Source organism: Oryctolagus cuniculus, chromosome 8 (assembly GCF_051225735.1).
Source record: "Oryctolagus cuniculus isolate XC-2025 breed Fujian yellow rabbit chromosome 8, ASM5122573v1, whole genome shotgun sequence".
Taxonomy (NCBI): Eukaryota; Metazoa; Chordata; class Mammalia; order Lagomorpha; family Leporidae; genus Oryctolagus; species Oryctolagus cuniculus.
Window position 1 is genome coordinate 46711871 of NC_142874.1, and position 13667 is coordinate 46725537.

The 13667-nt window shown below is 45.5% G+C and overlaps 1 long non-coding RNA gene and 1 pseudogene across 3 annotated transcripts in view; one reads left to right on the forward strand and one right to left on the reverse strand.

Annotated features, from left to right (window-relative positions):
* The window catches only part of LOC103350684 (uncharacterized), a 130632-nt gene that overhangs the window by 64092 nt on the left and 52873 nt on the right, over positions 1-13667 (forward strand). The window lies entirely within an intron of this gene.
* Positions 4676-5924, reverse strand: LOC100339010 (Y-box-binding protein 1 pseudogene; annotated as a pseudogene). The gene has a single exon (XR_016212547.1). The product of XR_016212547.1 is annotated as a Y-box-binding protein 1 pseudogene (transcript).

Consider the following 13667-nt stretch of genomic DNA (forward strand, 5'->3'; position numbering starts at 1 on the left):
TTTTTATTTGATAGATAGTTAGACAGAGACAAAGAGAGAGGTCTTCCTTCTGTTGGTTCACTCCCCAAATGGCTGCTATGGCTGGAGCTATGCCAATCAGGAGCCAGGAGCTTCCTCCTGGTCTCCCATGTAGGTGCAGGGTCCCAAGCACTTGGGCCATCCTCCACTGCCTTCCCGGGCCACAGCAGAGAGCTGGACTGGAAGAGGAGCAACCGGGACTAGAACCAAGCGCCCAAATGGGATGCTGGTGCCGCAGGTGGAAGATTAACCAAGTGAGACACAGCACTGGCCGACCTGATGGATTTCACCTTGCTAGGTTTTAGATTTCAATGGAATCTGTCACACTTAGCTCCTTTCCTCCTTTCCTTTGCTCTCTTTCGGGATGAAAATGCCTGTCTTGTGCCTGTTCCACTATTGTACTTTGGGAGCGTGTAATTTGCCTGGTTTTACAGGCTCACAGCTGGAAAGGAATTTTGCCTCAGGATAAGCCCTACCTCAAGTTTCATCCCTATCTGATTTAGATGATATTTAGATGAAACTTTGGACTGTAGAGTTGATGCTAGAATAAGTTCAGACTTTTGAAACTGTTAGGATGGTTTGTATTTTGCATGCCAAAAGGATATAAAGTTAAGGGGTCTGGGTTAGAATGCTATGGATTGGCCGGCGCCACGGCTCACCAGGCTAATCCTCCGCCTGCGGCGCCGGCACCCTGGGTTCTAGTCCCAGTCGGGGCGCCGGATTCTGTCCCGGTTGCCCCTCTTTCAGGTCAGCTCTCTGCTATAGCCAGGGAGTGCAGTGGAGGATGGCCCAAGTGCTTGGGCCCTGCACCCCATGGGAGACCAGGAGAAGCACCTGGCTCCTGCCTTCAGATCAGTACGGTGCGCCGGCCACGGCGGCCATTGGAGGGTGAAGCAACAGCAAAGGAAGACCTTTCTATCTCTCTCTCTCACTGTCCACTCTGCCTGTCCAAAAAAAAAAAAAAGAATGTTATGGATTAAATGCCAATGTCCTTTCAAAATTCATATGTTGAAGCCCTACCACCCAGTGTTTTGGTGTTTGGAGATAGAAACTTTGGGAGATAATTAGGGTCAAATTAGGTCATTAAGGTGGGACTCTCAGGATGGGAGAAGTGAATGTATGAGAAGAGGAGAGATTTCTCCTTTCTCTCTGAGCACAAAGAAAAGGTCATGTCAGGACACAGTGAAAAAGCGACTGTCTGCAACCCAAGGACAGAGTCCTCACTAGACACCAACTTGGCTGCCACCTTGATCTTGGACTTGGCAGCTTCTATAACGATGAGAAATAGCTTCCTATTGTTGTAGTCAGCTAGTCTTTGGTATTTTGTCATGGCCGCCCAGGCTGACTGACACCTGGTGTGTCTCAGTGGGGAGGGACAAAACAAAAATGTAGACATGGGGCTGGTGTTGTAGTATAGCAGGTTAATCTGTTCCCTGTGACTCCAGCATCCTATATGAATGTCAGTTTGAGTTCTGGCTGCCCCACTTCCAATCCAGCTTCCTGCTAATGTGCCTGGGAAAGTAGTGGAAGGTGCCTCAAGTGTCTGGGCCCCTGCAGCCATGTGAGAGATCTGGATGAAGCTCTAGGTTCCTGGATTTGGCCTGGCCTAGTCCCACCTGTTAGAGCTATTTAGAGAGTGAACCAGTAGATGGAAGAGTGCTCTCTCTCTGTCTTTCTTTCTCTGTAACTCTGCCTTTCAAATACATCTTTAAAAAAATGAAGGTGTGAGTGAGGTGGAAGAGGGCTAAAGGCAAACTCTATATTGGGATTTATTTAGATTTGGCCAAATATGTGAATTTTTTAGAAGGGCAGTTTCTCCTTCAATCCCTCTACTCATCAGAAGTTCACCAGACAAGAGAAACACCCCTGCCGAGAGCTTGGTAATAGTCATTAAAATGATTAAGATCTCACCTGCCCATAGTCCTACAGGAGACCAAAACCAGTCACAATGAATATGAGTTTGACATTCTTTAATGGGGACTAGTGTATTTTCAAATGCAAATTCCTGAGACATTAATGCATCATAAAGTATTTGGATTTATTGTGGTTATGCATACTCAATTCTAGTGATGATTGCTCAATGACTTCTTGATGCTGGAGGGAGGTGGAGTTTGGGGAAGGAAAGATTCCCACCCCCACATGTTTTCATGGAGAAAAGCAAAGAAACTCCCAACCACACATTCATTTTCCATAGTTGTATTTTTCAGAAATTTGGGTCAAATGACTTCTTGGCATTTGTCTTCTATTAATTTAAATGGTTACCTCAAAGGAGAAATTTCAGAAGTTACATCTCAATGTTTTGTTGAATTAAATAGAACAGATTGGACAGAACCTTCCTTTTATGAGCTTCTGAGTGTGGTGACAGTTTGGCCCATGTGGTCTGGTTTTCAATGATCTTCACAGACTTGCCTCTTCCTAACTCCCTTCTTCCCTCCCCTTCCTACACTTCCTCCCCCACTCCCTACACAGCCCCTTTGCTGCAGCCACACTGAACAACTTACTCCCTGTTCCCAGCACGCTGGGGCCCTACGGAGGGTCCATGCTTTGCCGTGCATGTCCTTTGCCTAGCAGTTCCTCTTGTTTCCTTTAACACAATTCCCTCAGTGTGCAAATACTCCATGACATTTTATGAGCTATAAGACACCTTGGAATTCACAACACACAGGCTAACGATATGGGAAATAAATCTTGGGAGAATCTAATGACTTTCTCACTGGGTCTTTTCCTTGGATAGAAATGATACTATCTAAACTCTGAGCTGGCTAGAAAAATACACACGAAATCATTCTAGAAGAGCAGATCCCCTTTGGGAAGTGGACTTCGCAGGTGTTGGGTGAAATGCAGGGTAAGAATCGGGAACCCCTGCATCCTTTACAGGCCTTGAGTGGTCCTCTGGTGCCTCTCAGAGTCATTCACAACCAATGGCTGTTTTATTTTTTATTTTTATTTTTTTGACAGGCAGAGTGGACAGTGAGAGAGAGACAGAGAGAAAGGTCTTCCTTTTGCCCTTGGTTCACCCTCCAATGGCCGCCGCAGCCGGCACACCACGCTTATCCGATGGCAGGAGCCAGGTGCTTCTCCTGGTCTCCCATGCGGGTGCAGGGCCCAAGTACTTGGGCCATCCTCCACTGCACTCCCGGGCCACAGCAGAGAGCTGGCCTGGAAGAGGGGCAACCGGGACAGAATCTGGCGCCCCGACCGGGACTAGAACCCGGTGTGCCGGCGGCGCAAGGCGGAGGATTAGCCTAGTGAGCCGCGCGCCGGCCACAATTGCTGTATATTTCTCACAGTTCTGGAGCCTGGGAAGTCCAAGATCAAGTGCTGCCTCAGTGTGTGACATGGACTTTTGTTACATCCTTGCGTAGCAGAAGGAGCCAATGTTTTGTCATAGAGTGAAAGCTAGGAAGGGAAATTGCCAAGACGCCCAAGTTCCCTCCTGCCTTTGCATGAGGCACGTTTCCAATCATGAGGGCTCTGAACTCATGACTTAATCACCTCCCAGAAGGTCCCACCTCTGAAAACTGCAGTGAGGAGTAAGTTTCAACATGAATTTTGAGGGAAGCACATTCAAGCTACTGTATCCGTGTGAACTACCAAGTGAGCCACCACGTATGTGCGTTCTCCCGAGTGAGCCAGGGTGTCTGAGTGCAGCTCCCGCAGGAGGAGAGCTGGAAGGGAAGATAAAACAAGCCCGTCGCTTGAGCTGCTATCTTCCTGTGGGTTAAACTGGATAGTGAGATCAAAGTAATTTTTTATTCCCACTAGTTTGTGTTTTAGTGAAGCGCTTGTTTGTTTGGTTTGGAGGTAGTTTCTCTGAAGGGATTAAGGGCAAAGCTGAGAGGAAATAACTTGTTTCTTCCATATAATCCTATAATAACTACAAGTTTGTGATAGTCTTTCGGTTCCCACAAAGAGGTTTATATTTGTGTGTGTGTGTGTGTCTTGGGAGGTGGAGAGACAGGAAGCTGAATACAGAGGAACTAAACCTTGAGAAATTAAGAGAAGGAAAATAGGGCGCACTGTGGAAAGTAAATATAGATGATTCTTATGATGGAATCATGTCCCCATAAACCGATAATAAGTTAAAAATATTTTTTAAGATTTACTTATATATTTGAAAGGCAGAGTTATAGATGGAAGATCTTGCTTTCTCTGTGTCTATCTGCTGGTTCACACCCCAAAAGGTTGCAATGGCTGGGGCTGGGCAGGGCCAAAGCCAGGAGCCAGGAGCTTCTAGGCCTTCCATGTGGGTGCAAGTGCCCAGGCATTTGGACCATTCTCTGCCGCTTTCCCAGGACATCCGCAGGGAGCTGGGTCAGAAGTAGGAGAGCTGGGACACGAAGCAGTGCCCATATGGGATGCCAGCATCGCAGGCGGTAACTTAACCTGCAACACCTGCCCCCCAACTTGAAAATATTTTAAGTTGAAAACAGGTCTTATATGCCTAACTTGCTAATCCAAAGCTCATTCTAGCTCACTTTAAACATGTCAAAGCTGCTTATATTAGCCTATATATTAGGTTTTTTTTATTATTATTATTTAAGACCTTTATTAGCAGGTGCTTGCAGTTTGTTGACTTTTTTGAAAAAATCAAGTTGTAAGCTTTTATTACAAATTAAAAATGAAGTTCTTAAAAATCTCAGCTTGACCAGATATGAAACAATTTAAAAACCTTTAAAGGTGTATTGAGAAAAACCAGGCTTTTTTAAAAAACACATTTGTCGTTACCAAAAAGAGACATCTTTCGGTAAAAATAATAAAAACCCCATGCTGCATAGATAATGCAGATAGTTCTAGTAATCTGGTCAACGGGCAAAAAGCAAGCACTTAGGGTCTTCAGCTCCAATCTTTTGTTCATTTCTTATTGCTGGAATTTCATATTCATTTCTTCTTGTTGGATGACTGAACCGGCTGGTGGTAGAGATGTTAAGCCGGCATTTACTCAGCCCCGCCCTGCTCAGCCCAGGAGCAGAGGAGTTCTCAGCTGGTGGATGGCTGCTTTTGTCTCTGCCATCCTGTGGTTTAGGGTTATCTGGGCATCTGTGTCGGTAATTGAAGTTGCGGCGGCACCGACGCTGAGGTGGCTGCTGGCCCTGGGTCTCATCTCCTTGGTTTTCCTTATCTTCTTCATTGCCGTCCTCTCTAGGCTGTCTTTGGCGAGGAGGACCTCTGCGGAATCGTGGTCTATAACCCCGATACATATTCTGTCTCACTGGTCAGCCTTGTTCTCCTGCATCCTGGCTGTCAGCACCTTCCATCACTTCTCCCTGCACAGGAGGGTTGGAATACTGTGGTCGACGCCCATAGGGTCTCCGCATGTAGTAAGGTGGGAACCTTCGCCTGCGGTAGGGCCAGTGTTGTTGGGCCTGGCCTTCGGGAGCGCTCTCCGATCCCTCATTCTTTTCCCCACTCCCACTATTCTGTAATTCTGCTGGTCATTGCGTGGAGGACCCCTGCGGCATGGACAGCGTCTACAATGGTTACGTCTGCTGCATAGTTACTGCCTTGCACTGGAGCTCTGCCAGGACCTGTAACATTTGCTGCCTCCACACCCTTTTCTCCTTCAACAACATCAGACTCCACAGTCTCTCCATCTCCTACACTGCGAAGGGACTTCCTGGGGTTATTCTTCGGGTTATTCTTCTTTATGGCAGTCTGGTGTACAAATACGTCTTCCTTGGTGTCATTCCTGTTGATGAAACCATACCCCTTTCTTACATTGAACCATTTTACTGTTCCCAAAACCTCGTTGCGATGACCTTCTTGTCCTCGCCGGCGGGCGCTGCTGTGAGGCCGCCCGGGGCCACCGCTCCCTGAGCCGCTGCTTGTGGTGCGAGGCTTAGTTTAGGTGGTGCTGGGGTTGGGGGGGTGGCCGGCGGCTGCTGGGTCTCGGCCTCACCGCTCATGGTTGCGGTGATGGTGACTGGGGCCGGCTGCGGCGGCTGCAGCTCCCCCCGGTGTGTGATGGTAACCAGGCTGGCAGCGGCAGTGGGGCTGCTTAGGGCTCTCTGGGGTTCGCTCTCCGCTCCCGCTACGGATCGAATTGCCTGTACATTAGGTTTTATGTTCGATGACTTTGCCTATCTTATAATGAAGGCTTGAACATATTATAATATTCAATATATTTAATAGCTGTATCTAGAAAATTCTGGCAACAGAGTACACTGCAGAATGACAGTTCTTTACCCTGGTGATTGTGTGGCTGTCTGGGAGCTGCAGCTGTTGCCACTGCCCAATACCCAAGAGAATATTGTGCCACATTATCACTAGCCCAGGGAAAGCCCAACATTCAGAGTGTGGTCTCTACTGAATAAGTACCACTGTCGCATTACTGTAAAGCTAAAGCATTTCGAGTTGGGCCTGGACTGTCTAAAGGGGAAATAGGGGGAAAAAGGGAAGAGGAACTCACAAAGAACAGTGGGGAGAAAAGAACATAAGGCTGACATAAAATGGTTAATCGTTAAGTTAGAGCTGAGTTGGATTTTAGAGACTATTGATCTTCATTTCAAAGATGGGGAACTGTGAATTAGGAACTGGTTAAAGTCAGGTAGCACAAGCACCTACGTATCATCTTCCATGAAGTACATGGCTGTGTGTGGTAGGTGGATGTCACACAGGGTCAACTCTGAGCTGATCACAGGACGGGGCTGTGGGTTTTTGCTGCTTATTGTTAAAGGGTAATATTTTTCCATTTAAAAAAAAGATTTATTTATTTGAAAGAGTTAGAGAGGTAGAGCCAGAGAGAGAGAGGTCTTCCATTCCATTGGTTCACTCCCCAGATGACCTCAATGGCCAGAGCTGAGCTGATCAGAAGCCGGGAGCTTCTTCCAGGTCTCTCACATGGATGCAGGGGTCCAAGGACTTGGGCCATCTTCTACTGCTTTCTCAGGCCATAGCAGAGAGCTGGATTGGAAGAGCAGCCAGGTCTTGAACTGGTGCCCGCCCATATGGGATGCCAGTGCTATGCCACAGCACCGGCCCCTAAAGGGTAATATTTTTAAGGTATAAAGTCATGTCACTGAAGTAATCAGAGAATGAACATATTTTAGTTAACTCACTTGTTGAGGGAACCTCTGAGATGGTACTGCTTGCAAGAAGTCAGAGTACTACACACTCACACAAATACAGCCCAAAGAGGACTACTGAAGTGAAGTCACAAATACGTGCACTCAGCATGGATTTTTTTAAAAAAACCATTAACAGGAGGGTAGGGAGTGCTAAAACAAGTTTACAGACACATATAACATGGGTGTGTCCAGAGGCAATAATAAATTATGTTCTCCCTGACACAACTAATTTGCATTTGTGTGGATAATAATAGTTTCTTATTTGCAGCCTTCTATACATTGTAGAGCTGGAAAATGGCTTAAAAAACAATGAAAGATGGGGCCAGGGCCTAGTGGTACAGTGGGTCAAGATGCTGCTGGGGTGCAGGCATCCCATATGGATGCCAGATCAAGTCCTGGCTGCTCCACTTTCAAACCATCTTCCTGCTAACAGCCTGGGAAAGCAGCAAAAGATGGTCCAAGGACTTGGGTGCCTGCACCCACATGGGAGACCCAGAAGAAGCTCCTGTCTCCTAGCTTTGACCTGGCCTAGCCCTGGCCATTGCAGCCATTTGGAGAGTGAGCCAGCGGATAGATCTTTCTATCCTTCTCTCTCTCTAACTCTGCCTTTCAAATAATAAATAAATCTTAGATAACCCAGAAGGGTACATTGTATGAAAAACTCAGTAATAACTTTTTTAAAGAGTTATTTGAAAGTCAGACTGACAGACAAGGAGAGACAAAAAGATCTTCCATCTACTGATTCACTTCTCAAATGGCCACAGCAGTTGGGTCAGGGACAGGCTGAAGCCAGGAGCCAGGAACTCCATCTGTGTCTCTCACTTGGGTGGAAGTGGTCCAAGTACTTGGGCCATCTTCTGTCTTTCTGGGCAAACTAGTAGGGAGCTGGGTTAGAAGCTGAGCAGCTGGGACACTATGAGAAACAATGAATTGATCAGCCCTTGTCCTGACTGTTGATGTACAACTTAATATTCTATCCCTTTTAGTATTTTTTTTTGTTCTACTTAATACTATTTGTTGAACTCTGTAATTAACATACAATTATTCTTAAGTGTTGAAACTTAACTGAAAAGTGATCCCTGTTAAATATAAGAGTTGGAATAAGAGAGGGAGGAGATGTACAATTTGGGACAAGCTCAAGCTGACTTGCCCCAAATGGTAGAGTTAGAAATGTGCCTGGGGATTCCAATTCAATCCCATCAAGGTGGCATGTACCAATTCCATCTCATTAGTCCAGGTGATCAATTTCAGTTCACAATTGATCATAATGATAGGTCTAAGAGTCAAAGGGATCACATAAGCAAGACTAGTGTCTGCTAATACTATCTGATAGAATTAAGAAGGAGAGAAGGATCCAACATGGGAAGCGAGATACACAGCAGACTCATAGAATGGCAGATGTCCTAAATAGCACTCTGGCCTCAGAATCAGCCCTTAAGGCACTCGGATCTGGCTGAAAAGCCCATGAGAGTATTTCAGGCATGGAAAGCCAAGACACTCTGGCAAAAAAAACCAAAAAACCAAAAAAACAAAAAAAACAAAACCACCTAAATGAAAGATCTCTGTGAGTGAGATCCCAGTGGAATGAATGGGGCCATCAAAGGAGGTACCTTTCTCTGAAGGGAGGAGAGAACTTCCACTTTGACTATGACCTTGTTGGAATAAGATCAAAGTCAGCAAACTCAAAAGGCTTCCATAGCCTTGGCAACTCATGACAAGAGCCTAGAGTGATTACTGACGCCATAAACAAGAGTGTCAAATTGTTAAGTCAACAAAAGGAGTCACTGTACACTTACTCCCTATGTAGGATCTCTGTCCTTAATGTGTTGTTCAATGTGAATTAATGTTATAACTAGTACTTAAACAGTATTTTACATTTTATGTTTCTGTGTGGGTGCAAACTTTTGAAATTTCTATATACAGGAGATAAATTTAGTATATATTAAGAGAATTGAAAATGAATCTTGATGTGAATGGAATGGGAGAGGGAGCCTGAGATGGGAGGGTTGTGGGTGGGAGGGAAGTTATGGGGGGGAAAAGCCATTGTAATCCATAAGCTGTACTTTGGAAATTTATATTAAATAAAAAATAAATAGCTAATTTTGAAAAAAGTATCACAATTTTTTAAAAAGGTGTTTAATTTATTCAACAATTTAAAAATAGCTGAGAGGTTCACACAGTGAATTAACAGTGGTTGTTACTGGTCCTTTAATTTTCATCTGTATTACCCTCCTCATTGCTAAGAGCAGGTATAATTTGTGGAAACAGGGACAACTAGTAATAAACTTACAGAATAAATCACTTTATTTTAAGCAAATCCAATTCAAGGAACACTGCATAATGAAATCTTTTGGGGAGGAAAACACAAGAACAATATTTGCACTTGAGGAGATATCACATGTTCATTTTCACAGGGCTGCTGCCCACGAATGGCTAGAAATTGTGATCTCTTGATTCAGGCTGATCACTTACCTCAGTTATGAGGAAGGAAGTCCATGACCACTTTTGGAAAATTATTTTATTAGATTTTTTCACTCTTATGTAATTTAAGAAACTATTAAGGGAGTGTCCCAATATCCTTAAACAATAGAGCAATTCCTTTTTATTTTTTTTAAATGATTTATTTATTTGAAAGAGTTACATAGAGAGAGGAGAGGCAGAGAGAGAGAGGTCTTCCATTTGATGGTTCACTCCCAATTGGCCGCAATGGCCGGAGCTGCGCCGATCCGAAGCCAGGAGCCAGGAGCCAGGAGCTTCCTCTGGGTCTCCCACATGGGTGCAGGGGCCCAAGGACTTAGGCCATCTTCTACTGCTTTCCCAGGCCATGGCAGAAAGCTGGATTGGAAGTGGAGCAGCTGGGTCTCGAACTGGCACCCTTATGGGATACTGGCGCTTCAGGCCAGGGCGTTAACCTGCTGTACCACAGCACCAGCCCCATAGAACAATTCCTAAGAAACATCTGGATATATTGTTTCCCACATTATGGGGACAGTCAGCCCCCTTGACTCATTTATTGTAGAGTTATCTATGTGCCCAAGATTTCCAAAGTTATGTAGCAAATTTCTGGTGATAGTAACCATGGTCACATACATACAACAGCTACATATGTTTTATAGGGTGCAGAGCACTTGTGCTCACACCCTGCATTTACACCCTTAAATCTCAAATGAGACATACAACTGTTGTGTCTGGATAAGGCAGTGTCTGCCTCATATGATTACTGAAAAAGGATTGGGCACTTTGGAATTACAGTTTTGGATTCAAATCTAAGGCCTGTACATCTTCCATGGCTGATAAAGCAGATTCTCCTAAGACTCACTTTTCTTATCTCTAGATGATGAACATGAAGTTTCTACAGCAGCCTTACATGGCAGACCCAGAGTTCCCTGGAATCCCTTTTATAGGAGCACTAATCTTATTCTTGAGGGTTCTGCCCTCATGAACTAATCACCTCCCAAAGGCCCTGCCTCCTGTACCCTTCACAGAGGAGACCAGGGCTTCAACATGGGAGTTTTGGGGAACCACAAGCATTCAGTGCAGGGCAGTGCCTGGCGCTTTCAGAAGCTTGCATGGGTCTGGTCAGCAGCACAGGGGCCTGTGAAGCCTGGCCGCCCCCGCCGCCCCCGCTCAGCATTTCCAGTAGACACTAGGTGGTTCCATCCTTCCTTCCATCTCCGTCACGGTGAGTCTCTGGTCCTGGAATCTGCAGCCCTCTTTCCCGTGCCCAGGGGTGGCTGCTTGCTGATGCCCTGCTGAGGTGGACTAGAAATAGCCTTCATTAGCGCAGCCATGAGAGGAACTGGACATCGGAGTTTGAGGGTCTTTCTCCATCCTCCTGCCCCTTGTGGCCATTGAGGAAAGGACAAGGTCAGAATCATGGGGGGAAATTGCATTTTAAGTTTTCACTCACTTCCAACTTAGAGTCAGCGCTTCCTTAGATTATGAACATAGGCACCATATCATGATGGTGTTGGTAGTGTCTATGGCTTGTCACCGTGGAAGATGGTGGATGTGTCCAAATCACATCACAGTCCTGGCAGAGCTCTCAAAATACCACCTCCATACCTCACTACATTGAAATGACTTTATTTGATCTCCTGCAGATCTTATTCAATGTGTTAATGAAGAAGCTGTAATATGAACATAGTTGTTTTGCAACTTAAATAAAATCAGTTTGAGGGATGGGCACTGTGGCACAGCAGGTTAGGCCACTGCTTGGGACACATGCATACCATACCAGAGTGCCAGGGACTGACCAACCTCTGCTTCTTTTTTTTTATTTTTATTTTTTTGACAGAGTGGACAGTGAAAGAGAGAGACAGAGAGAAAGGTCTTCCTTTGCTGTTGGGTCACCCTCCAATGGCCGCCGCGGCTGGCGCACTGTGGCCGGCGCACCGCGCTGATCCGATGGCGGGAGCCAGGTGCTTTTCCTGGTCTCCCATGGGGTGCAGGGCCCAAGCACTTGGGCCATCCTCCACTGCACTCCCGGGCCACAGCAGAGAGCTGGCCTGGAAGAGGGGCAACCGGGACAGAATCCGGCGCCCCAACTGGGACTAGAACCCGGTGTGCCAGCGCCGCTAGGCGGAGGATTAGCCTAGTGAGTTGCGGCGCCGGCCAGGCTCTGCTTCTAATATAGCTTCCCATTAATGTACACCTCAGAAAGTAAAAGATGATGGCTCAAGTACTTTGGCCCGGCCCAGCCCCAGCTGTTGCAGGCATCTGGGGAGAGAACCAGCAGATACAAGATTCTTCTCTCAGAAGCCGGCAGTTCCAGGTCTGGGGAAAGAAGTGCCTACCCTGGTTCTCCAGCTGGAGGCTTATCCTGCTGGTGCCTTGGCACGTTTGCTCCTCTGGTCTGTCTTGGGCATTAGACTCTCTGGGAGAGCTCGACTCAGTTGCTTCCTCCTAACTGGGAGCAGGGGATCCTCAGAAAACAGAGCCTGCTCTTTGCCCTCAATCTCCAGCAAACTGGGAGGGTTTGCTTTCTGCTGGAGGAAGACATTTGTGCCTGCTAAATATGAGCAGTGTCCAGACCACCTGCCATGTCCTCATGCCCTCTTATCATACGGGATAGATGTGGAAGAGCTTCCGTTTGGTGTTTTCCTACCCTTTTTGCCCAGTCTTTGTTTTTAACAAGCAGGACTCCTTCTCCTACTTTCTTTACAATGACTTTTGTTGGTATTTTTTTTCTTTGTATGAACTGTGGCTGCTGTGTATTCTTTGAATAATCACTTTTTTTTAATTTAATGAATATAAATTTCCAAAGTACGACTTATGGATTACAATGGCTTCCCCCCCATACCGTCCCTCCTACCCACAACCCTCCCCCTTCCCACTCCCTCTCCCCTTCCATTCACATCAAGATTCATTTTTGATTATCTTAATATACAGAAGATCAGCTTAGTATACATTAAGTAAGGATTTCAACAGTTTGCTCCCACACAGAAACATAAAGTGAAAAATAATAGATGATTTTTTTTAAATGATGATGAAATCAGATCAGACCTATTGTCATGTTTAATCCCAGTGAGAGTCAAGTTGGGAATTGATAATTTCTTCTTCTTTTTTTTTTTTTTTTTTTACAGAATATCAGTTTAGTATACATTAAGTAAAGATTTCAACAGTTTGCACCCCCATAGAAACACAAAGTGAAATATACTGTTTGAGTACTCGTTATAGCATTAAGCCTCAATGTACAGCACATTAAGGACAGAGATCCTACATGAGGAGTAAGTGCACAGTGACTCCTGTTGTTGACTTTACAAATTGACACTCCTGTTTATGGCATCAGTAATCTCCCTATGCACCAGTTATGAGTTTCCAAGGCTATGGAAGCCTTTTGAGTTCACCGACTCTTATCTTGTTTAGACAAGGTCATAGTCAAAGTGGAGGTTCTCTCCTCCCTTCAGAGAAAGGTACCTCCTTCTTTGAAGACCTGTTCTTTCCACTGGGATCTCGCTCACAGAGATCTTTTTCCCAGAGTGTCTTGGCTTTCCATGCCTGAAATACTCTCATGGGCTTTTCATCCAGATCCGAATGCCTTTAGGGCTGATTCTGAGGCCAGAGTGCTATTTAGGACATCTGCCATTCTATGAGTCTGCTGAGCATCTCACTTCCCATGTTGGATCACTCTCCCCTTTATTTATTCTATCGGTTAGTGTTAGCAGGTACTAGACTTGTTTATGTGCTCCCTTTGACTCTTAGTCCTTTCATTATGATCAATTGTGAACTGAAATTGATCACTTGGAATAGTGAGATGGCATTGGTACATGCCACCTTGATGGGATTGAATTGGAATCCCCTGGTATGTTTCTAACTCTACCAATTGGGGCAAGTCAGCTTGAGCATGTCCCAAATTATACATCTCTTCCCTCTCTTATTCCCACTCTTATGTTTAACAGGGATCACATTTCAGTTAATTTTCTTTTTTTTTTTTTTTTTTTATCTTTTATTTAATGAATATAAATTTCCAAAGTACGACTCATGGGTTACAATGGCTTCCCCCCCCATACCGTCCCTCCCACCAACAACCCTCCCCTTTCCCACTCCCTCTCCCCTTCCATTCACATCAAGATTCATTCT